Genomic DNA, 25,702 nt, shown 5'->3' on the forward strand with positions numbered 1-25,702 from the left:
AGGGGAAGCATTCTCCTTATGCCTAATCCAAATCCGATTCTGTGAGGACTCCTATCAGAGACAACCACTACCATGAATTTAGTGTATTTGTTTCCTAACAATGTTTTATACTTAAACATATACATGGGCTTCCCTGGTGGCTCAGACTATAAAGAATCTGTCTGCAATGCGAGAAACCTGGGTTTGATCCCTGAATTGGGAAGATCCCCTGGAGAAGAGAATGGCAACCCACTCTAGTATTTTTGGCTGGAGAATTCCATGGACAGAGAAGCCTGGTGGGCTACATACATATACACATACATGAAAAATACATTAAACAATTGTATGTGGGAATTTTTTTAAATTCTATTAAGATATATTTTGAATATACACAAAGTATATAGAAGTATTTATGTCATTTTTGTTATTTAAATAATTACTAATAGCTAATATAAGTATTTTTATTAATATTTTGTGACATGTTCTAAAGTAAATCACAATATCAATCCCTTTCCTGAAGAAAAGAACCTTAAGTTTTAACCTTTCTTTGAATCCCCACTTCTTATCCCAAACTATGTGAAGTATGCACACATTTGTTATTACTTTTAGAATCAAGTTTTTTTTTAACATGTTTTAAGATATTTTGCTCACCTCTGTTTGTAGAATACCACTCCTTCTGCCTGAGGTTATTTTTTGTGCCTGTATACAGTTTAATCTTATCCATGACAATCTGTGGGGAGATTAAAAGACAAACATTTCAGAAATGTATTCATTTTATTTATGCTTCTGAAAGACAATAGAAAATTCTGACCTATTGTTCCAAAAAATATAAATCATATTGGAATCTTCTTGATGTGAGGTGAAAAGGATAGTTCTGATAAAAAACTTTTTCACTACACATACATTTAGAATGTATTTTGGTTTTGACATTCAGTTAAATCTGAAATATTAACAATAAGTCTAATTAATCAATCAATATTATCTAAAAAGCTAACCACACATTCTTACTTCCCATATTTTTCTAAATATTCCATGATGTTAACAAGCATAAAAGTTTACATTGAAATAGGTAATAAAAATAAAATGTCGAGAATTCTTATCATGGAAATTAAAGGGCAAGAACAATAGCATAGGAAATTTACTTTCAATCCCATAGAAAAATTTCTTTGTCTTAAGACTCGTTTTTTTTTTTTTTTTCACCAAAACAATTTTTATTTCCAGTGTTTAATTGGGTATGCACACAGGCATGACACAGGTTTGGATCCATTAAGTCCTCATGCAGAATTATATTCTTCTCCATAAAGAAGCCAGTTCCATCCAGGTCACTATCTACACACCTATGTTACAACATTTATATCAAATCTGGTAACTTGATCAGTGGGAAGACATGAATCTACCTAATACCCTATGTTATAAATATTCTGAATGCTTAGCTTCTCTTAGCAGTGGAGGGAAATAATTCACAGCATGGTGCCTGGATAAACAGAAATGCCTTAGATCCTAGTGATTTACATCACAGCTTCTTTTTCATTTAAAGGTGATTCTAAGTTTAAAGGATACTGCCAATTTGTTTCCTTTTTAAGAGAGGTCATATTTTATTCTGTCTTAGTAGTGGGCTGTTTGGATTATTGTGTCTGTGTAAAATACCTTAAAAATAGTTTGGACAAAGAAATCCAAGTTCAAAGATACTTTCCCTCAGCACTATGAATATACTATTCCACTGTCTTCTGATATACACTATTGGTGACATAAACCTTACCTTTGTTGGCAAAGTAATGTGTCTGCTTTTTAATATGCTGTCTAGGTTGGTCATAACTTTCCTTCCAAGGAGTAAGCGTCTTTTAATTTCATGGCTGCAATCACCATCTGCAGTGATTTTGGAGCCTCCAAAAATAAAGTCAGCCACTGATTCCACCGTTTCCCCATCTATTTGCCATGAGGTGACAGGACCAGATGCCATGATCTTAGTTTTCTGAATGTTGAGCTTTAAGCCAACTTTTTCTTTCTCCTCTTTCACTTTCACCAAGAGGCTCTTTAGTTCTTCTTCACTTTCTGCCATAAGGGTGGTATCATCTGCATATCTGAGGTTATTGATATTTCTCCAGGCAATCTTGATTCCAGCTTGTGCTTCTTCCAGCCCAGCGTTTCTCATGATGTACTCTGCATATAAGTTAAATAAGCAGGGTGACAATATACAGCCTTGACATACTCCTTTTCCTATTTGGAACAAGTCTGTTGTTCCATGTCCAGTTTTAATTGTTGCTTCCTGACCTGCATACAGGTTTCTCAAGAGGCAGGTCAGGTGGCCTGGTATTCTCATCTCTTTCAGAATTTTCCAGTTTGTTGTGATCCACACAAAGGCTTTGGTGTAGTCAATAAAGCAGAAATAGATGTTTTTCTGGAACTCTCTTGCTCTTTTGATGATCCAGCAGACGTTGGCAATTTGATCTCTGGTTCCTCTGCCTTTTCTAAAACCAGCTTGAACATCTGGAAGTTCACAGTTCACATAATGTTGAAGCCTGACTTAGAGAATCTTGAGCATTACTTTACTAGTGTGTGAGATGAGTGCAATTGTACATAGTTTGAGCATTCTTTGGCATTGCCTTTCTTTGTGATTGTAATGAAAACTGACCTTTTCCAATCCTGTGGCCACTGCTGAGTTTTCCAACTTTGGTAGCATATTGAGTGCAGCACTTTCATAGCATCATCTTTTAGGATTTGAAATAGCTCAACAGGAATTCCATCACCTCCACTAGCTTTCTTCATAGTGATGCTTCCTAAGGCCCAAGACAGAGAACCAGGAAGGGAAGAGAGGCACAGAGAGAACAGAGGGTCCCCTCTAGTCTTTAGCAGGGAAGGTGGGACACCACCCCCCACACACACACCCACCTTAGCATGGGAGGGAAGGTCCCCAGTGCTCAGTTTGCTGGGACTGGGCCTGCACACACTGGCCTGGGTGGAGAATGTCTTTAACTCATGAGGCAGAGGGCAGAGTCCAGAGGTCTCTTTGAGGCAGACTGAGCTCCAGAATCAGTGCTCCTTAGCACGGCACTGGAGCGGCACCTGCGCGGCACTGGAGTGACTTTGAAGAGATACCCCATGCTCAAGGGCAAAGGAGAAGCCCCAGCAAGACAGCAGGAGCGGTGAATTCACGTTTAGAATCAACCCCCATTCCCGCCAGAGACGCTCAGAGGGCTCAAACAAACCTTGCGCGCACCAGGACCCAGAGACCCCACAGAGACTGAGACAGAGCTGTGTTTAAGAGTCTTCTGCGGAGGAACGGGTCAGCAGTGGACTGCCGCAGGGACAGGGGCTCTGGGTGCAGCAGACTTGGGTATGGCATAAGCCCTCTTGGCGGAGGTCGCCATTAACCCCACCATAGGGCTGCCAGAACTTACACAGGACTGGGAAACAGGCTCCTGGAGGGCACAAACAGAACCTTGTGTGCACCAGGACCCAGGAGAAAGGAGCAGTGACCCCACAAGAGGCTGGCCCAGACTTGCCCGGGACTGCCCAAGAGTCTCCAGCGGAGGCGTGGGTCAGGGGTGGCCTGCTGCAGGGCTGGGGGCACTGAGTGTGGCAGCACATGCATGGGACCTTTTGCAGGAGGTCGCCATTATCTTCATTACCTCCATCAGAGTTTGGCCCCAGGTAAATAACAGGGAGGGAACACAGCTCCACCCATCAATGGAAAATTGGATTAAAGATTTACTGAGCATGGCCCCACCCATCAGAACAAGACCCAGTTTCCCTCTCAGTCAGTCTCTCCCATCAGGAGGCTTCCATAAGCCTCTTATCCTTCTCCATCAAAGGGCAGACAGACAGAAAACCACAATCACAGAAACCAAGTACTTTAGTTCTTACACAAATCCACAATGATGTCCCAGCAAGTCCTCTTGACTCTACCTTCAAACTACATCTAAAAGAGGCTGATTTCCTTCACCTTTCTATCTGCTACTCTATGACACAGATTATATGACCCAGATATACGACCCAGATTACTAAAATAGTCTTCAAATTGACCTTGTTTCACTTGACTTCTTTACAACACAACTTTCAAGACAATTATTTAAAAATAAGTCACATCACATCATTTCTCTGTTTAAAGTCCCCCAGTGATTTCCCATCTAATTCAGATATTCAGGTTAAAACCAAATGATTTACACTTATCACCTACTACCTCCTCCTTGATAATTCCTCTCATACCAATCTTTTGTTGTTTCTTAATGCAACAGTTAATTTTCAGTGCAGGCCTTTGCCCTTCATTTTGCTTTTGGCTAGAAGGCTTCCTCTAACCCCAATATTCACATGGTTTACACCCTTTGTTTTTTGATATTTCCTCAAATGTCACTTTCTCAGTGAAGCCTTTTCATTGCAACCTTCTGATTCTGACACTTGAAAAGTGCCTTTTCCACTCCTCTTTAGCACTTATCTCTGTCTAAAATACTACATAGTTTCTCTCTGGTTTAACTTCTCCGCCTCTGTTAAATTGTAAACCACATAAAAGTTGGAGTTTTGGTTTGTTTTATTCATCTGTATCCCAACATCTACAATAGTGCTTGGCCAATAAATAAATAAAACACAAAATGCTCAATAAATATTTACTTTGTTAAGGTACTATTTTCAGAAGATTTCCTTTTGCAGATGAAAAATTTCTGGAACTAGATGCTGGTAATGACTATACAGACATTTTGAATATATTTAATGTGGCTTCTCAGGTGGCTCAGAGGTAAAGAATCTTCCTGCCAAGGCAAGAGATGAGGATTCAATCCCTCGGTCAAGAAGATCCCCCAGAGAAGGAAACAGCAACCCACTCCAGTATTCTTGCCTGAAAAATCCCATGGACAGAGAAGCCTAGTGGGTTACAGTCCATGGGGTCACAAAAGAGTCAGACATGACGTAGCAACTAAACAACAACAATGCTATTGTATTGTACACTACAAAATGGTTAAAGCGATAAATTTTATATGTATTTTACCACATTGAACAAAATGTATATTGCAAAGAAGCCATGACTATCATACATAAATAAAATAACCATATTTCAACAATTTTATTCAACTCATTGATTAGTAAGAGAAAATAAACTGAAAAAGTTATAACTCAAGAAGTTACAATGGTTCAAAAAGCACTTCAGTTTATTTACATATATGCATTCACAAACATACATATACACAAATACATAGATACAATCAATAAATAATTGTTAGCATAAGGTTTTTAGATGGGATGTAAAATTACTTAATACCCAAGAGAATCCAAAATTTATAACCTATTAGGTTTTATGTTTCATTAATTGGAATTTATTTGCATTGCTGCAGAAAGAAAATCTACAAATTATCCTTTCTCTTATAGAGTTGAATATTATCCAAACTGCAAGGGCACTGACAATAACCCCGGATCCTTTTGGAGTTCATACTCTTTAAAACATTTGTATTAAATAAATGCATTTTACCTAAAAAAAAAAAAAAAAAGTAAGGAAGGCTGATCAATTCTTCTGATTTGACATTTCTCCCATGTTAACCAGGGAAGGTTATGTATCTAATCAGATTTGACAATAGTTTTGAGCTAATTAAGAAATATGGAGCATATCAATCAACCTAAATTGTTCTAGCATCCTCCTTTCTGCAAAATACCAATTTATGATTTTCCAAGAGTTCTCTAGGTAATTTCAAAAATAATTTTAGTTGTGAAAAATACTGGGAAAATTTGATTTTATTTGTTTTAATTTAGGGTTGAAACTCAAAACTCAAAAATGAAGAGTTAATCAAAGAAGATTTATAAGTGGGTTATACTGGATTATGACTGACAGGGAAACACTGTTACCTATTTAAATAAAGGAAAAATAAAATATTTTACTGTCATAGAAGAGAGGGACATAATTTTAAGGAAACAGCACATTCACAATCAAAAAAATGTTTTTTTTTAAATAGTTGAGGACATGATATAGTCAACCTAAAAACAAACAATTATATTGGAAACGTACAGAGCCTCTGCTAATGGACACATAGTATAGAAGATAAAGAGTAACTGTACTATTCCATGTTAAGACTCAATAACAAATTTACATTTTAACTGAGAGAAATCATTAACATAATATTTACATTAATATAATAATTAACAGTAAAGGCTTAAAAATCTTTTAAAAAGACAAGAAGTTATCTTTCTCTGTCATTATTGTTCCTAGTTTAATTTCACCCACCTATGTTAACTGTAATATTTCACCAAACTAATAACTTCTCTTTATAGAAAATACTGAGAGGCAGAAAAATGAAAACTGTCATTTACAATATGTTAGCACACAAGCTAACATACCCGTAACTTATAAGTACATATAACACAAACTTTCTATAGACACATTTTCTTAATGTAGCAAAATTGCTGAACTCTGATAAACATTATTCAACAGTATTGTCATATCATAATATATAAGATCAAGAAGCAAAAGGACAAAATCTTAAATTTACCTTTTATATGTAGTCCATATTTCAGTATTGAGTCTTAAGTGGTTATTTTCCTGATAAGGAAAAAATACCTGTTAGTTAATTTTTTTAAAATTAGATAAAGATCTTAAATAAACAAAGAACTCAGCAACTGTTTTCAAGCTAAGAAATGCAAAACAATAATCACTGTTATATAAAAGCCTCGGTCAGTACTGTTATTCAACTTAGTTGAATACAAATTTACATTTTTCATAAGCTTAAACATCATGTAGAAATGTCAGCTTATTTGATCAGCAAGTAGTAGGAGTAGTGCAGATTCATTTACTAGTTACTTTCTGAGGAAACAAACTTAAATTTTATGAAAAATAATTTGAACTTTTGTATTATAGTTAACACTGATAAATCATAGAAAATAGATATAGTTTTTTCCTTAAATCAAAATTAAAAATCAGTGTGATTTGCTAAATATTCACTTTCATTGTGTGACTTAGATTCTTTAAATGTTTCTAAATTAACAATACCTGAAAGAAGGAGTACTATTTTTCCAGGAGAGAGGAACAGATGATTTAAAGTATGAGAAGACAAGTTTATTTTCTATGAATTTAAAAATACATAATGAATGTAAGTAAGTATTTATTTGTTCTTGAAAAATCTATCAGACTAGAACTCTATTAATTGAAGAGACATTATAATGTAACCTATTTACATCTGGCAGAGATAAGAAAACACTTCACACTTGTCAAAGGTATGTAAATATTTTTCTGAATTATAGACACACAAACATAAACACAGATATAAAGAGAACTTACAGCTTCAGTTCTGTAACTTCAGTTGTAGATCAAAAATAAAAAGAAGCACAAAACTCACCAGTTCAGAATTAAGGAGTTGTTCTCATTCCCAAAAGGCACAAAATTTTAAGTGTTTTAAGCTCACAAATAGACAAAGAAACAAAGACTAACAAACCAAGTTCTCTGCTATATATCACCCAAGTGAGGACAGATCATCATCCATAGAACAGGCATCTCACCAAAGAGTCAAATTTCTATCTATTGCTACCCCAAACAGGAAAAGGAGTACGTCAAGGCTGTATATTGTCACCCTGCTTATTTAACTTATATGCAGAGTACATCATGAGAAACGCTGGGCTGGATGAAGCACAAGCTGGAATCAAGATTGCTGGGAGAAATATCAATAGCCTCAGAAATGCAGATGATACCACCCTTATGGCAGAAAGTGAAGAAGAAATAAAGAACCTCTTGATTAAAGTCAAAGAGGAGAGTGAAAAAGTCGGCTTAAAGCTCAACATTCAGAAAACTAAGATCATGACATCTGGTCCCATCATTTCATGGCAAATAGATGAGGAAGCATGGAAACAGTGGCTGACTCTATTTTTTGGGCTCCAAAATCACTGCAGATGGTGATTGCAGCCATGAAATTAAAAGACGCTTACTCCTTGGAAGGAAAGTTATGACCAACCTAGACAGCATATTAAAAAGCAGAGACATTACTTTGCCAACAAAGGTCTGTCTAGTCAAGGCTATGGTTTTTCCAGTAGTCATGTATGGATGTGAGAGTTGGACTATAAAGAAAGCTGAGCACCAAAGAATTGATGCTTTTGAACTGTGGTGTTGGAGAAGACTCTTGAGAGTCCCTTGGACTGCAAGGAGATCCAACCAGTCCATCCTAAAGGAGATCAGTCCTGGGTGTTCATTGGAAGGACTGATGCTGAGTCTGAAACTCCAATACTTTGGCCACCTCATGCGAAGAGTTGACTCACTGGAAAAACCCTGATGCTGGGAGGGACTGGGGGCAGGAGGAGAAGGGGACAACAGAGGATGAGATGGTTGGATGGCATCACCGACTTGATGGACATGGGTTTGGGTAGACTGCAGGAGTTGGTGATGGACAGGGAGGCCTTGTGTGCTGCGGTTCATGGGGTCGCAAAGAGTCAGACACGACTGAGCGACTGAACTGAAAACTGAAATGGGGAAGCAATTAACAACTGTATATGAACTAAAGATAAACACAGCTGAAAGGAAACAAGAGAGAGAAAGAAAGAGACAAGTCAAAGTAGTTAAAATTCATTGCCACTTGAGATTTACTCTAGCAACCAAGAAGACATGGTTGAATTTAAGTAGCCATGAGGTACATGCGTTCTACAATTTAGTTTACTTAGTCCTGCCATGAGTCTACTTGGGCATCTCAATGATCTCCAAACAAACCATAATTTTCAAAAGTTGGAAAATGTGATTCTTATAATACAATATAAAGCAAACACATCAGAGATTTTAAAAATTAGTTAGTAAAGAAGCCAATAAATTTCATGACTGGTTCACAGATCCTTTAAGAAGCTAGGTATACACAAGAATTTAAACAAAGAAATGTTAGAAAAAGATTTCTGCGTTACACATGAAACTTCTTAGATCCAATCTTTAGCCTTACCTATTCTACTGACAGACATTATTTGTTTCTCTCCCAGACAAAAGTCTGTAAGCTAAACTCTTCTCCCTTCAGAATTGAAAACAGCCTAGTCAAGTCCAGCGATACACTGAAAGAACACCAACACTCTTTGTTGACTACTTTGAGTTTGAAATAATTTTTTTGGCAGTTATATATAACCAATCTCTGGATTTTATTAGGCTTCTATTTACTTACAGGAGCCCCAGCTATCTGTGTCTAACTTCTGGCTTGTCATTCACGTAGTTTTAGCTCCTGTTTAGCACTATGTGAGGCGAACTTGATAACCTACAGAAATGGAGCCCTATTTAGCACTGTGAATCCCAAGACCTTATATAGAAGAAAACAGTCCCACAAGAGTTAAAGTATATTTGACACTCCATGATAGTTAAACAGAGTCACGTCTTTTATAGTATGGTCAATTTATCAAATCATAAAAAAATTTGGTTCCAAAGCCAATTAGGTTTGTATTTGGGAAAGCCTGAAGAGTTTGTCTGGTTTAGCACATGGTCTTTTTCATCATTTGGATAATGACAAAACAAAATGAATGTGCTAAAAAACAGCTTCACAGGACAGATTAAAATGAAAGTTAGGAGTTCTGTTACATTCAGGTTGTAAAATTTCATTTCTATAGTAGCATTTTCCTACAGTAATCTAACTTCAGGGCTTTTGCTTAAATGACTATAGCTGCCATAAGATCTCAATGAAGCTTTATGCAAGGACTAGATAAAGTGAAAGAAATTATTCCAGATGATTAGAGTTTTCAAACAGTCCATTCTCAGCATATGATATTCTTTCTTTATCACCATATCATTTATATTGATATTATCACTTCTTTACATATTAAGTAATAATTTAGTTCAATTTAGTTCAATTACAAGACACTAATTACTTATATTAATATTTTCAAGCCTACATTTTATTCTAACACTAGCAAATATTGAACATTATAATGTTTAAAGACCTCTTTGTATTCTGTGTAATGAATTTATTCAATTTCCTCTTATCCTTGGTCTTAATGCGAACATCACTGGAAGTTCTGATGTTTTTACCTTGTTCTCAAAACAGTGGAATTCTATGGGTGTGTCCAACACCCTGATTGCCACCTAATCTGCAATACTTTTTTCACTTTCCAGTTAATAGGCTCTTGCTCTACTTGGTGAATAAATGGAAAATACAATGGTCAGACCCCAACTGTATCACTCCTTTTGGACAGACTCCCATACTTTGACGCTTTCCCTATCTCAATCACTTCTTCAAAGAACATATTTTTCAGAGGCTATGATAACAATTGCTAATATGTTTATTCATTGTCTTTTAAAAAAAAAACTTATTTAAATAAAGTCCTCTTTTAGCTCAACTAATAAACCTTTCATAGAAATTCAGGTTTATTAGTTTCAGAGCTGCTATAACAAATTACCACTAATGGTGGCATACATTGTGAGAAATTGTGAGATTTTGATTCTCACAATTCTGAAGAGTAGAAGGTGTCAGCAGAACCATCTCTGAGGTTCTAAGGAAGATATTTCATGCTTTTATTCTGCTTTTAGTGTTGTCAGCAATTCTTGGTGTTCTTTGGCTTATTGATGTATCATTCTAAGCTCTGCTTCCATCATCACATGGCATTTTCCTGAGTGTCTTCTGTCTTTTCTCCCTTCTTACAAGGATACCAATTGAAAACAATTAGGGCCCACCCTAATTCAGTGTGACCTTATCCTAATGATTATATTTGCAATGATCCTAATTTAAAATAAGATCAACCTCACAGTTATTAGGGATAGGACTTTGACACATATTCTTCAGGGGGGACGTGATTCAACCCACAATCTTCCAATTATTCCCCAATGGTTACAGAGGCTCTAGTGAAAAACACTGGCAAGCATGCAGTTTAAATCATTCATCAACTATACTTCTCATGTTGTAAAGTGATTATTTTTCACATCCTTTTTGTTTGAATGTAGACATGCTTGGCTTTTCCTCTCAACGTTAAAACATAATGGTGAAGGAAAACTACAGGAGCCATGCTGACTTGCCTCATGCATCGTCTGCAAAATTGGCAGCCCAATTCTGACTCCAAAATTTTTCTTTTAGTGTTAGTACTAGAAGCAGAATAAACATGGCTTGATTTGAAGTCCGTATGCTCTGGTTGTGACATTAGAGCATCAGAAAAAATACTGCTGGGAAGCATAAACTAAGAAAATTTAATATGGAAATCACTGATGCAGTCTTAGGAAAGGCACTTTTTCAAACAAAAGATGCATTTTATTGTGCTTTTAACACTCACTACATTTTCAGCATTTTCCATATACATATTAAAAATAATTTAAAGAGTGATTTATATGCAAATATGTGGGTATTAATTATCACATGACTGTAAAGCTATTAGATACTGCTTTAAAGGTTATAGGAAAAACTAATTTGAGCCTAATTCACATTTTTGATATTTTAATAAGAGTTCAGCTTAATTTTACTTTTGCTTTATAAGAAAATAATTTGCTAAGCATATTTAACTTGTGACGAAATTACCCTCCTTATGTGACAAATTGTATACATATTCCAAGTAGCCTGGAAATATTTACATATGAATAATTGATACACTAATTATAAATTATTCTTCAGCTGTCAGTTCAGTCAAGTTTTCTAAGTTCAGTGTACTTCAAGGCTGAATATAGCATGGTTGAGGGTGTTATAAAAAGACATTTCTATATAAGAAAAAGCTTTTTAATTCATAATTTTACTTATTCAAACAAACCTGTCCTTGGAGAAGGGAACAGCAACCCACTCCAGTATTCTTTCCTGGAGAATTCTATGGACAGAGGAGCCTGGTAGGTGCTACAGTCCATGGGGTCGCAAGGAGTTAGACACAACTGAGCAACTAATACCTCACTTAACTTCATTTTATAAGATGAAGAAATTTAGAATATAATGTTTCTTTTACTAGATGTTATTCCAGATTGCTAATTTTTTTACATTCTGAGATACGAAATAAAATTTGAGTGGGTAGATATTAAGATTGATTGTTTCTGCAAATGACTGAAAGATGGTGCCTAGAACACCAAGGGGTTTTCTTTGTACAGTGTGGAACCAAATTTGGCTTTATTTCTTATTATGAAAACAATCATAATCATAAAGTAATGGTACCAGACTGCATTCTTGTAGTACAGTGTGGGTACTAAAGATGTGTATGTCTAACATCACTCAACAGGATTTAGGAGACAGAGGAGTCTCACAGAATCTATTACAAAAATTTACAGAGGAAATATCTTAACACATTCTGATTTTGTAACATGAGTCCTCACGGAGTCAAACAGCTTGTGATGGTTATAGAGAATTCACTCACAAAATGCTGGGAGGGAAACTGAGTTTGTGGTTCAGGTATTTCAGAGAGAAGCAGAGCAGATCACAGACCTGAGGCTCAGACAAATTCCACCGAACTCATGGTTGCTATTTCACTTGACTTTTGCCTATTTCCTCAATTGTGCTTTCAGTATTGTCAAGCCTCAAGATCCATATTAGGCTTAAAAGACTTCAAACAATTTGAGACAATACCAACAACCATCACTATTTTAGATTGGTCATGTATCAGCATGTCATTTTATGTCCATCTCACGTAATTAAATCAAGTTCATTTTAATATGATTATGTCACAGATTTCTCAGATTCCTCATTATACTCTAAAAAGTTGATTAAATGTTTATTACCTGTATTTCCAACTTAGCATTTCTGGTTGAGTGAAGTTCTCCTTTAGACCAGGCTTGATTAATGAGGAGTTTTAACTTATCATTATCTCTTATAGAAAGATCACAGCTACCACCATACTGACTTAAGAGATATTTCTGTGGCCCCTAATGATCTTTCTGAATTATAAAAACAGCTCTTTTGAAAGACTGACCTATTATATAAATTGAAGGAAAATGCTCAGTATTTTTGGTATGTTTTTACTGATATTTGAATATTAAGTGATTGTTCCTTTAGAGGTTATATCACAATAGAGATTACAAAGATTGTGGCATGAGATGACTGCTTCTGAAAACTCTAGATACCTAGAGTACCTAGGGAAAATGGGAAGTGAAAGCTTTTGAAAACCAGGCTCAGAACATAAGAAAAAAAAGAAGACTTAGAGAAAATATATATGAAAGTCTCAAAAGGTTCCTTATTTTCTATAGCCACAAAACAGATACAACTGAATCTGACTGCAAGGGGCACAAAGCTACAGTGCCAATTAAATGTAGAACTTAGTCATGTCTCTTTCCTAACTTACAAGCATGGTATGGAGAACACAGGAGCCTAAGATACAGGGTTATTTTGGTAAAAACATATATAAGACCCAGAAATTTGATTTACTAAATCATTCTAATCTTCCTTACTTATCGAAGCAGCTAATCCACATCTGAGTGAACTAGCTTTACTGTTCACCGAAAATTTTACATCAGGCAGTTGCCCCAAGGATGCCTAATTCTTGCAGAGACTCAACCTCATCATCTCTTACTGTCTCCAAGTTCATAGCAAGATATTTTATCCTATCATAGCCCAAATGGAGAAGTTAAATATCTTCTCTGGGAAAACACAGTCTTTGCCCAAGAGAACTGTAGAAACTTGCTAACAGAAGTATTAGCAAGTAAAGATGCTTGGGGAAATCGAAATACCAGGTTTTCCAGGAATTATAGGAAGTTGGCTCTTAACTGAAGCTAATACTTAAAAACTCCACTATGAATCACTCGTCAGAATTAGTGGCACTGGCTGCTGCCTAGTCGCATCTGTGTGACCCCACAGACAGCAGCCCACCAGGTTCCTCTGTCCCTAAGATTCTCCCAACAAGAGTACTGGAGTGGGTTGCCATTGCCTTCTCTGAGTGGCATTGGAGGTCAGTTAAAAGATGGTGATTTCACCAGTCAGGATGGCTGCTATCCAAAAGTCTACAAGCAATAAATGCTGGAGAGGGTGTGGAGAAAAGGGAACCCTCTTACACTGTTGGTGGGAATGCAAACTAGTACAGCCGCTATGGAGAACAGTGTGGAGATTTCTTTTAAAAACTGGAAATACAACTGCCATATGACCCAGCAATACCACTTCTGGGCATACACACCGAGGAAACCAGATCTGAAAGAGACACGTGCACCCCAATGTTCATCGCAGCACTGTTTATAATAGCCAGGACATGGAAGCAACCTAGATGCCCATCAGCAGACGAATGGATAAGGAAGCTGTGGTACATATACACCATGGAATATTACTCAGCCGTTAAAAAGAATTCATTTGAATCAGTTCTAATGAGATGGATGAAACTGGAGCCCATTATACAGAGTGAAGTAAGCCAGAAAGATAAAGAACATTATAGCATACTAACACATATATATGGAATTTAGAAAGATGGTAATGATAACCCTATATGCAAAACAGAAAAAGAGACACAGATGTACAGAACAGACTTTTAGACTCTGTGGGAGAAGGCGAGGGTGGGATGTTTCAAGAGAACAGCATGTATATTATCTATAGTGAAACAGATCACCAGCCCAGGTTGGATGCATGAGACAAGTGCTTGGGCCTGGTACACTGGGAAGACCCAGAGGAATCAGGTGGAGAGGGAGGTGGGAGGGGGGATCGGGATGGGGAATACATGTAACTCCATGGCTGATTCATGTCAATGTATGACAAAACCCACTTCAATATTGTAAAGTAATTAGCCTCCAACTAATAAAAATACATGAAAAAAAAATTTAAAAAAATTTTTAATTAAAAAAAAAAAAGATGATGATGTAGGCTGAATTATCTCACAAGGCATCCAGTGAAATCACAGTCATCTACTGTGGTACTTTCCTTAGTCTTAGATATATACTTGGTAACTGAAAGAATTCCTAGCTTTATTCTGTGAAGTGTGGGTCATTACAGTAGCAGTGTCAAGAAGAAGCCATCATATCATACCTATGTCTAGATAGTAACTTAAAAGCAACAAACTATTCCAGGAGATTGGCAGAAATCAATGTTATCATCAAATACCTGAAAAGTTTAGTGGTGATGATTCCTATTGCATCCCCACTAATTTACCTTTTGGTTGATACAAAAGCCAGATAGGCCTTGCAAAATGAATGACTATATATTATTGTGAATTTAAGTAAATAATTTCCAAATCAAAACTGTGAAGAAAAAGAAATTTTAGTAGATAAAACCAATATATCTTGACACATCTATGATGCTTTCTTCACACTTCCTATCAATAATGATAATCATGCTCAGATACAGCAGAACACCTTGACTGTCTTATCTCACGGTACCACAGTTCTGCTCCCAGACATCGTAGTCCCAAGGAACACTGTTGTTGTTCAATCGCTCAATCATGTCCCACTCTTTGTGACCCCATGGACTGAGGACGCCAGACTTTCCTGACGTTCACTATCTCCCGGATTGCTCAAACTCACGTCCAGTGAGTTAGTGATGCTATCCAAATATTTCATCCTCCATCACCCTCTTCTCATCTTGCCATCAATCTTTAACAGCATCAGGGTCTTTTCCAATGACTTGGCTCTTCATATCAGGTTGCCAAAGTACTGGAGTTTCAGCTTCAACATCAGTCTTTCCATGAATATTCTGGGTTGATTTCCTTTAGGATTGACTGGTTTGATCTCCTTGCTGTTCAAGGGACTCTCAAGAATCTTCTCCAGCACTACAGTTTGAAAGCATCAGTCCTTAGGTGCTCAACCTTCTTTATGATCCAACTCTCACATCCATACATGACTACTGGAAAAATCAAAGCTTTGATTATATGGATCTTTATTGGCAAAGTGATATCTCTACTTTTTAATATGCTGTGTAGATTTGTCAAAGCTTTTCTTCCAAGGAGCAAGCATCTTTTAATTTCCTGGCTGCAGTCACCATATGCAGTGATTTTGGAGCCCAAGAAAATAAAGTCTGTCACTGTTTCCATTGTTTCCCCATCTATTTGCCATGAAGTGATGGGACAGGATGCCATGATCTTAGTTTTTTGAATGTTGAGTTTTAAGCCAGTTTTTTCACTCTCCTCTTTCACCTTCCTCAAGAGGCTCTTATCTTAGATTGTTGATATTTTTCCTGAAAGTATTGATTCCAGCTTGTGAGTCATCAAACTTGGTACTTCGCATGACATAGGCCAGGGGACAATATACAGCCTTAATGCACTTCTTTCCCAATTTTGAACCAGTCTGTTGTTCCATGTCCAGTTCTAACTTGTTGCTTCTTGTCCTGTATACCAATTTCTCAGGAGGCAGGTAAAGGGGTCTGGTATTTCTATCCCTTTAAGAATTTTCCACAGTTTGTTGTCATACCCACAGTCAAAGGCTTTAGCGTAGTCAATGAAGCAGACGTAGATTTTTTTTTTTTTAATTTCCTTGCTTCTTCTATGAGCCAAAGGATGTTGGCAATTTCATCTCTGGTTTCTCTGCCTTTTCTGTATCTAATTTGTACATCATCAAGTTCTCGGTTCATGTCCTCCTAAAGCCTAGCTAGAAGTATTTTAAGCATAATCTTGCTAGCATGTGGAATGAGTGCAACTGTATGTATACAGTTTGAACATTATTTGGCATTGTCTTTCTTTGGGACTGGAATGAAAATTGACCTTTTCCAGTCCTGTGACCACTGCTCTTTCCAGATTTGCTGGCATATTGAGTGCAGCACTTCAACAGCATCATCTTCTAAGATTTGAAGTAGCTCAGCTGGAATTCCATCATCTCTACTAGCTTTGTTCAAAGTAATGCTTCCTAAGGCCCACTTAACTTCACACTCCAGGATGTCTGGCTCTAAGCGACCAAGCCATTGTGGTTATCTGGATCATTAAGAAAACCCTGACTAACTTGTAATTCCTCAAACTTCCAGGCTGGTTCATTTTACTGATGACATTACACTAATTCAAGCTGGTGGCAGGACATGACAAATTCTCTAGCAGCCTTAGAAAGGCACAGCATACAAGAGGACAGGAGATGAAGCTTGTCAAAGTTAAGGAGTCTGACACCTCTGTACAGTTGTAGGAAAAAGGGGTATATTGGAATACTGCTTCTAAAGTGACAGGCAATTTACACCATATCCTCTGAGGAAAGAAGCATAATGTTTGTCTGGAGTCTTAGGATAATTGGAGAAAACACATACCATTTTGGGGGTTGCTCTTCTGACTCATTCACCAGCCTGTTTAGCAGGGGGTATGAATGGAGAAAGGACTTCAAAGCACATTCAGACAGTTTGCCTCCTCCATTCATGCCTTAATACCTGCCATGCCTAACAGCAATGGAAATGTCGGTGGAAAAGATGCTAAATAAAGTGTCTAGCAGGTTATAGGGGAATCAGAATGTAGAGTTTAGGACTAAGGATATGCCCTCTTCTGCATAGTTCTCAGATTGCTACTGCAACCTCGTAGAGATTCACCCTGGACATTGTGATTAATTCAAGGTAACTGTCCTTTATGACCTGCATATTATCTGATTACTGAGGGACAAAACTGTACATAACCAGCAACAACTCACACTTAAATAAAAATACTTGTTAAAACTTGATTAAGTGTTGCTTTTTATCATCTTCATACATTTTTTTCCCTTCTCCATTACCTTGTTCTGATTGATAGTTCTTTAATTGAAAGGAAATAAAGCAAAAGGAGATCATGAAGGATATTTAACTTTCTGAAACATATAGACGTCCATAAATATTAATTAATATGGTACTGAAACCAAAAAAAAAAAAAAATAGTCTAACAACCCACCAAATAGCAGATGGTGATACAAAAAGCAATTGTAAGTTACTTCAAGTGCCATTTAGAATCAATTTTTTTCCCTTTAGTAACAACCACATACATAGAATTATAATGTCTACAATCACATGTTCATTCATTATTCATTGATATGTGCTAAGTTGTTTCAGTCACATCCGACTCTTTGCGACCCCGTGGACTGTAGCCCACCAGGCTCCTCTGCCCAAGGGATTCTCCAGGCAAGAACAGATATAGATAGAAAGTCTGAATCATAAACAGTAGATGTTTACAATATTGGGTATATAGGTTGGCAAGCTTATAAAAATTAACAGTAACAATAATTAATAATAGTATTACTAATTAAGTTAATTATTAGCTTATTAAATAAATTAATTATTAAATAAGTTAATAATTATCACAGGCATGCCTGTGGCTCAAACAGTAAAGAATCTGCCTGCAATGCGGGAGACCTGGGTTCAATCCCTGGGTCCCCTAGAGAAGGAAATGACAACCCACTTCAGTACTCTTGCCTGGAGAATTCCATGGACAGAGGAGGCTGATGGGCTACCGTCCACAGGGTCACAAAGAGTCAGACATGACTGAATGACTAATACTTTCACTTAAAATTACTTAATAATTAATTCTAATGGAAGATACAAATTATTAATTTTAGTTACCCATAAACATAATGAATTTTGTACAAATCACATAAGAATTTTTCTTTAAAAAATCAAACAAAAGTTTGTTTTTACTGTCTTTATGATGATTAGTTGGATTAATAATACTTGACAAATTTGAACAATATTTAAAACTAATCCAAATTGATTTAACAACCTGAATGTTCTGTCAACCAAGAAGAGAAAGATGTTAAATGATCTCACTTAATTACTTTTCAATGCTTAACCAGTCTTATCTAGTCTTTTACGTCTAAGAGCATAACAAGAATTTTTTAAAGTTTAGTTATTCCCAGCTTGGCTTAAGAGGGGCAGAAACACTAAGCCTCATTTAATGAGGCTTAACCAAGTTTAATGGAGCTTGAAAATTTTCCCGAAGTTTAAGTTTTAATGAATCATAAGACCTCCTCCTATTTAAGATTTTAAAGATGTTCTTAATATATGAAAAGTAATCTAAGTTACTCCCTCACTATCCTTTGTGCTATTATTATGATACAACTTAACCACTATGTGTGATATAACCCCCCACAACAAAATGTTATTGTGTCTGCTTTAAACAGACAATTATATTTTGAAGAAGTTAGGAAAAGTCTTGTATAGCTACTTATTTAACATTTATAATGCCTTTCAATCCTTCCTGTAAATCTACCTTTCCAGCTTGTATTATTTCTGTTTAGAATGAAGAACTGCCTTTAGCACTTATAATGTAGAACTGCTGGCCACAGTTCTATTGGCTTTTGCTTATCTGAAAATGTCTTTATTTCACCTTTACTTTAAATGTTGTTTTTGCTGGATATAAAATCTATATTTATAGTTCCCTTTTGTGTGTGTGTATGTGTGTCTGTGTTTTAAGCTACTTTAAAGATGTCATTCCATAACTTTTGGTATGCTTCATTCATAATGATAAGTCAGCCATCACATTTAATTGTGATTTGCTGTACATAACATTACTTTTTTATCTGGATGCTTTTAGAATTTGTCATAAATTTTCAGCAGTGTTACTAGGATGAAGCTATTTGAGACTTATGGACTGTTTGGGATTTGCTGAACATCATAAGCTTGTGGGTTAATGCCTTTCATGAAACTTGGAAACTGTCTAGCAATTATTTCTTTAAATATTTTCTGTCCTGTTAATTTTTTTCTCTCCTTGGAGGTTCCAATATTAGACCTCTTGCCATTAGATTGACTGTTTGATTTGTTTTGTTTTATCTCATTCTCTTGCATTTCAGGCTTACCTTAACTATTCTTTCTCAGCAAAACTGGTAATGGTGGCGGGGCAGTAGAGACAATTGTTGGACATAGAAATATATTCTTTCACTTGAGTGTCTTCAGGAATACAGTCATTCCTGCCCACTCCTACATCGACCAATAGCTTAGCTGATATCTCCTCAATAAATCCTTATGGTTTTTGGGAGACTTTCTTCTCTCTGCCTGAATCAGACCCAGCAATTGTCCCAGACCTGTTCAGGGACTTACTGCTCACATATTCCTTTCTCTGGTAATCAGTTCGTCAAGACTTCCTTACATCCAGTGTTTTTGAATAGTCCCTTAGATAAGTATAATCTTCTGCTTTATCTAGGTTTCCCTTTGTATTATTAGGGGAGCAAAAGTACTAATCTAAATTTAAATTTTACACCCTAACCAAAAGTGCAATTTCCAGTTATATGAGTCTAAAGAAGTTGAAGTCCAAGAGATTTTTCTTTTGCTAGCTTTGTCTTTCTATTTGAGTCTGTACTGTTGTGATAATCAGTTTCAGTTCAGTTCAGTTGCTCATTTGGTATCCAACTCTTTGCGACCCCATGAACCACAGCATGCCAGGCCTCCTTCTGCCATCACCAACTCCCAGAGATTACCCAAACTCATGTCCATTGAGTCAGTGATGCCATCTACCCATCTCATCTGTCATCCCCTTCTCCTCCTGCCTTCAATCTTTCCCAAAATCAGGGTCTTTTCAAATGAGTCAGCCCTTCGCGTCAGGTGGCCAAGGTATTGGAGTTTCAGCTTCAACATCAGTCCTTCCAATGAACATCCAGGACTGATCTTTAGGATGGACTGGTTGAATCTCCTTGCAGTCCACGGGACTCTCAAGAGTCTTCTCCAACACCACAGTTCAAAAGCATCAATTCTTTGGCACTCAGCTTTCTTTATAGTCCAACTCTCACATCCATACATGACCACTGGAAAAAACATAGCCTTGACTAGAAGGACCTTTGTTGACAAAGTAATGTCTCTGCTTTTTAATATGCTGTCTAGGTTGGTCATAACTCTCCTTCCAAGGAGTAAGCGTCTTTTAATTTCATGGCTGCAATCACCATCTGCAGTGATTTTGGAGCCCCCCAAAACAAAGTCAGCCAGTTTCCACTGTTTCCCTATCTATTTGCCATGAAGTGATGGGACCAGATGCCATGATCTTAGTTTTCTGAATGTTGAGCTTTAAGCCAACGTTTTTACTCTCCTCTTTCACTTTCAGCAAGAGGCTCTTTAGTTCTTCTTCACTTTCGGCCATAAGGGTGGTGTTATCTGCATCTCTGAGGTTATTGATATTTCTCCCAGCAATCTTGATTCCAGCTTGTACTTCATCCAGCTCAGCGTTTCTCATGACGTACTCTGCATATAAGTTAAATAAGCAGGGTGACAATATATACAGCCTTGACATACTCCTTTTCCTATTTGGGACCAGTCTGTTGTTCCATGTCCAGTTTTAATTGTTGCTTCCTGACCTGCGTACAGGTTTCTCAAGAGGCAAGTCAGGTGGTCTGGTATTCCCATCTCTTTCAGAATATTCCACAGTTCATTGTGATCCATACAATCAAAGGATTTGGCATAGTCAATAAAGCAAAATAGATGTTCTTCTGGAACTCTCTTGCTTTTCAATGATCCAGAGGATGTTGGCAATTTGATCTCTGGTTCCTCTGCCTTTTCTAAAACCAGCTTGAACATCTGGAAGTTCACAGTTCAGGTACTGCTGAAGCCTGGCTTGGAGAATTTTGAGGATTACTTTACTAATGTGTGAGATGAGTGCAATCGTGCAGTAGTTAGAGCATTCTTTGGCATTGCCTTTCTTTGGCATTGGAATGAAAACTGACTTTTTCCAGTCCTGTGGCCACTGCTGAGTTTTCCAAATTTGCTGACATATTGAATGCAGCATTTCCACAGCATCATCTTTTAGGATTTGAAATAGCTCAACTGGAATTCCATCACCTCCACTAGCTTTGTTCATAGTGATGCTTCCTAAGGCCCACTTGACTTCACATTCCAGGATGTCTGGCTCTAGGTGAGTTATCACACCATCGTGATTATCTGGGTCATGAAGATCTTTTTTGTAAGGTTCTTCTGTGTATTCTTGCCACCCCTTCTTAATATCTTCTACTTCTGTTAGGTCTATACCATTTCTGTCCTTTATTGAGCCCAGTTTTGCATGAAATGTTCTGACAGAATGTGGTCCACTAGAGAAGGGGATGGCAAACTACTTCAGTATTCTTGTCTTGAGAACCCCATGAACAGTATGTGATAATCAAGTTGCTGGTAATTCTTTATGTTATTTCAAGTTATACTATCTTGGCTCATATCAAAATTGTGCATAAGCACTGCTATTTAGATAAGTTTGGTCTACTGCAACACAGACCAAGAAATGTTTTGCTTTGCTGTTACAATATCAATCAAATAAAAAATATTTTAAAAAATGAAAAACATCTTTCAGAAAAATATTCTTAAGTCAGAGACTGTTTTCTCCTAAGTAACTTAAAAACAATTAATTTTAATAACTCATTCATGTGCTCAGGCTCAGTCACTAAGTCATGTCCAACTCTTTGCTACCCCATGGACTACAGCCCACAGTCTCTGCTGTCCATGGGCTCTTCCAGGCAGGAATACTGAAGTGGGTTGCCATTTCCTCCTCCAGGGGAACTCATTCACATGTACTACCAACAACTGAGGACTTCCCTGGTGGCTCAGTGGTAAAAATCTCCCTGCCGATGCAGGAGATATGGTTTCAATCCCTGGTCCATAAAGATTCCCTGGAACTTGCCTAATGTCTATTTACATCAAAAATGTAACCAACAATGATGCTATATTCATATCTTCGTGTTTAGCATGTTTTAGTACTCTTTAATATAATTATCTTAACAATTTCTACACTACTAAGGAAGCAAATAATAAAAAAATTAAAAGTAGTAGTTGAGTGTTCTCTCTCTATCTTATTTGATCCCAAATAGAAATTCTTGTTCTTGTTTTGAATTTAGCCTGAAAAGCATTAATCATTTCTTAACATCTTCTTCACGATCTATAGCTTTTCACTCCATTCTTGCAGGATATTTTTATTTTATTATAGTTATATAATACTTCTTACATCATTGATTAATGCATATTTAAATCCTGAGCACATAGAAAATCCCTACCTGTAGTCACAAATAATTTTCCTTTTCTTAGCTGAAGTATCTTGAATGTGACACACCTTAATTTTATTTTTTAATTTATTGATTCAAGTTTTATTAATATTTAGAGATGATCATGTGATCCTATCTACTTTTCATTAAATTTAAGAATTTTTTGATAAAATTACCTATTGTCCTACCTAGACATATTGTCTTTTCTAGGAACAAAGAATTCCGAAATCTTAGGCCAAGGTTCTGAAAATCAAGTCCTGTTCTTTGTCTATTTATATATACTAATTTAATCTTCCAAAAGTCACACCTTTCTCCATAAAAAAATGTAAGTATCATTAATTGTATCCCTTTCCCTTGACTATCTATGAAAATGAAACTATGGTAATTAGCTCTAATTTGCAACAGCTCTTTATTAAGCAGTTTCCTTCCTGAGTGAGCGGAGTAGCTCACTGAGACTTTGATCAATACTAAAAACATTTCACTCACTTCTTATTTTTTATTACATAGGTATCCTAGTCACCATTGCCGAAATAAAATATTGTTATCAAAACATAAATTTTGCTTTCCCCTGACACTTTCAAAGAGACTACCAAGACATGACAGATTTAGAACAGAAAAAGAGATGACAAATGCGAGAATACTCAGTAAAAAAACCTATCAAAAAACCATTTGACTGTATGATATGGTCAAAGCAGAGTCTCCAAACCAGTATCCAAACCTATGTCTCACAACTTCATCTTAATTACTTGAGTAGCATTATATTTCAAACAATTAACATTCATTCTCTCCATTATTTCTTACTCTGCACTGTTTATTGACTCTAAGAAACTCTATCAGCCATGCAAGACTGACAGATGAAGTAAGGACTTGCAGAATTTGTTTTCCCATTTTAAAATTTAGTGTAAAATCAGAGCTAGAAAAAGGTAGGTGATATTAGGATGGGAAAGTAATTTGCAGATCAGAGTTCCTAAAGTAGAAAATGAAAAGAAAACTTCCTTGCTGATCCAGCGGTTAAGAATCTGCCTTCCAATGCAGAGTACATGGGTTCAACCCCTGGTTGGGAACTAAGGTCCACATGCCACGGGGCAATGAAGCCCATGCACCACAACTAGATAGAAGCCCATGTGCCACAATGAAAGATCCCACATGCCAAATAGAAGATCCTGTGTGTTGCTACTAAGACCTGACATAAATAAATAAATTTACTTTTTAAAATAATGAAAAAAAGTCTCTATAATGAGGACTACAAAGTTGGTTGGAAAAAATTCAACATCCATTATGTTCAAAAATGAGGAATCCCCACTGACCCTTACTTTTGTATATGTGCTGCCAAAAAGAGCACCTGACCCTTATTTTTGAACTACCAACAGTCTTCTTGAAAATTTTCTAAACTGAACTGAGGTACTAACATAGAACCATGCATGATTCAAAAGATTTTTTTTTTCCCTTGATTGAGATGGCAGTGAACTATTCCAATAGGTGACTTCCTAATAATTCAGAGTAATATTGGACACTGACTGTCATGTGCCTTGGTGTAGTTTTCTTAAGCATCCCTGTATTTATATTTCATTTAGATCCTTGAATTTGCTGGCTTAAAATTATCAACAAATTTGGGGAAAAAATTGACCATAATTTCTTCAACTATTTTTTTCAACTCACTTCCTATGCTTTGAGATCCAATTTCATAGCTTAAGTCACTTAAATTTGTCCCACTGCTCCTTTGTTCATATTTTTAATATCATTTTTCTCTGACTTTCTAAATTTATTTATAATTGTGCCTGGTTTTCATTGCTGCGCAGGTTTTTCTCTAGTTGCAGAGAGCTGGGGCTACTCTCTACTTGCAGTTCACAGGCTTCTCATTGTGGCGGCTTCTGTTGCGGAGGAGCATGGGCTTCAGGGTATGTGGGCTCCAGGAGTGGCGGCACGTGAGCTCAGCTCAGTAGGTAGAGTCTCTGGGCTCTAGATCACAGGCTCACAAGTTGTGTGCACAGGCTTAATTGCTGCACTGCATGTGGGACCTTCCTGGACCAGGGATCAAACCCATGTCTCCTGCATTGGCATGTGAATTCTTTACCACTGAGCTACCAAGGAAGACCTCTCTGATTTTCATTTTGGATAGTTTCCAGTGTATTTTTCATGAAGATCTTTTGTCATTTCTAGACGTTTTCTTAGGCATTAAAAAAAACAGATACAATATCATTGCTTCACCTGCTTGATTTTTTTCCAGCTTGAATATACAGAATAAAGATATACAGAATACATTATAATAACCTTTTAATTGTTCTTGTAACAGATTCTATCATGTGTTAGTTCTGGGCACATTCCTTTTAATTTTTGTCTTCATTATGAGTCATAATTTTCTTTGCCATGTCTGGTAATTTTTACTATATGCCAGACACTGTGAACTTAACCTTTTGTGGTGCTTTATATATTTGTATTCCCCTATATACTCTTGACAGAGAAGGCAATGGCACCCCACTCCAGTACTCTTGCCTGGAAAATCCCATGGATGGAGGAGCCTGGTGGGCTGCAGTCCATGGGGTCGCTAAGAGTCAGACACGACTGAGCGACTCCACTTTCACTTTTCACTTTCATGCACTGGAGAAGGAAATGGCAACCCACTCCAGTGTTCTTGCCTGGAGAATCCCAGGGGCGGGGGAGCCTGGTGGGCTGCCGTGTTTGGGGTTGCACAGAGTCGGACACGACTGAAGCGACTTAGCAGCAGCAGCAGCAGCATATACTCTTGAGATTTTCTGGGGGAACTCTCAGGAACTTTGATTTTTTTCAAGGTACACTTTTAAAATTAATTATCTGGAAATAAAGCAACATTAATCTTGGGCTATCTCCCTACCCCTGAAGCAGTATCCTGCTACTAAGGAATACCCAATGACCCCTAAAACAGGAGGTTTTTTGGATTGTAGAAACACCAACTTTTCCAGCCCCTGTATGAGCTCTCTGGATTGTTCCCTCTGCTCCTTTCAGATGGTCTTTTTCCTAGCCTCAAGTAGTTTCTATCTGACTGAATATATGAATGACACCCTCAGAATCTCCAGAGAA

The 25,702-nt window shown here is 36.9% G+C and overlaps 1 long non-coding RNA gene across 1 annotated transcript in view; it reads right to left on the reverse strand.

The window, feature by feature from the left end:
* Positions 1-654: 654 nt before the first annotated feature.
* Positions 655-25,702, reverse strand: part of LOC122688500 — a 37,360-nt gene continuing 12,312 nt past the window's right edge. Inside the window, exons 2-3 of the long non-coding RNA XR_006339495.1 lie at positions 6,447-6,496; positions 655-709 (exon numbers count right to left, since the gene is read on the reverse strand). This is a non-coding gene — a long non-coding RNA (uncharacterized LOC122688500). The remainder of the gene's footprint in view (positions 710-6,446; positions 6,497-25,702) is intronic.

This window comes from Cervus elaphus, chromosome 33 (assembly GCF_910594005.1).
Source record: "Cervus elaphus chromosome 33, mCerEla1.1, whole genome shotgun sequence".
Lineage (NCBI taxonomy): Eukaryota > Metazoa > Chordata > Mammalia > Artiodactyla > Cervidae > Cervus > Cervus elaphus.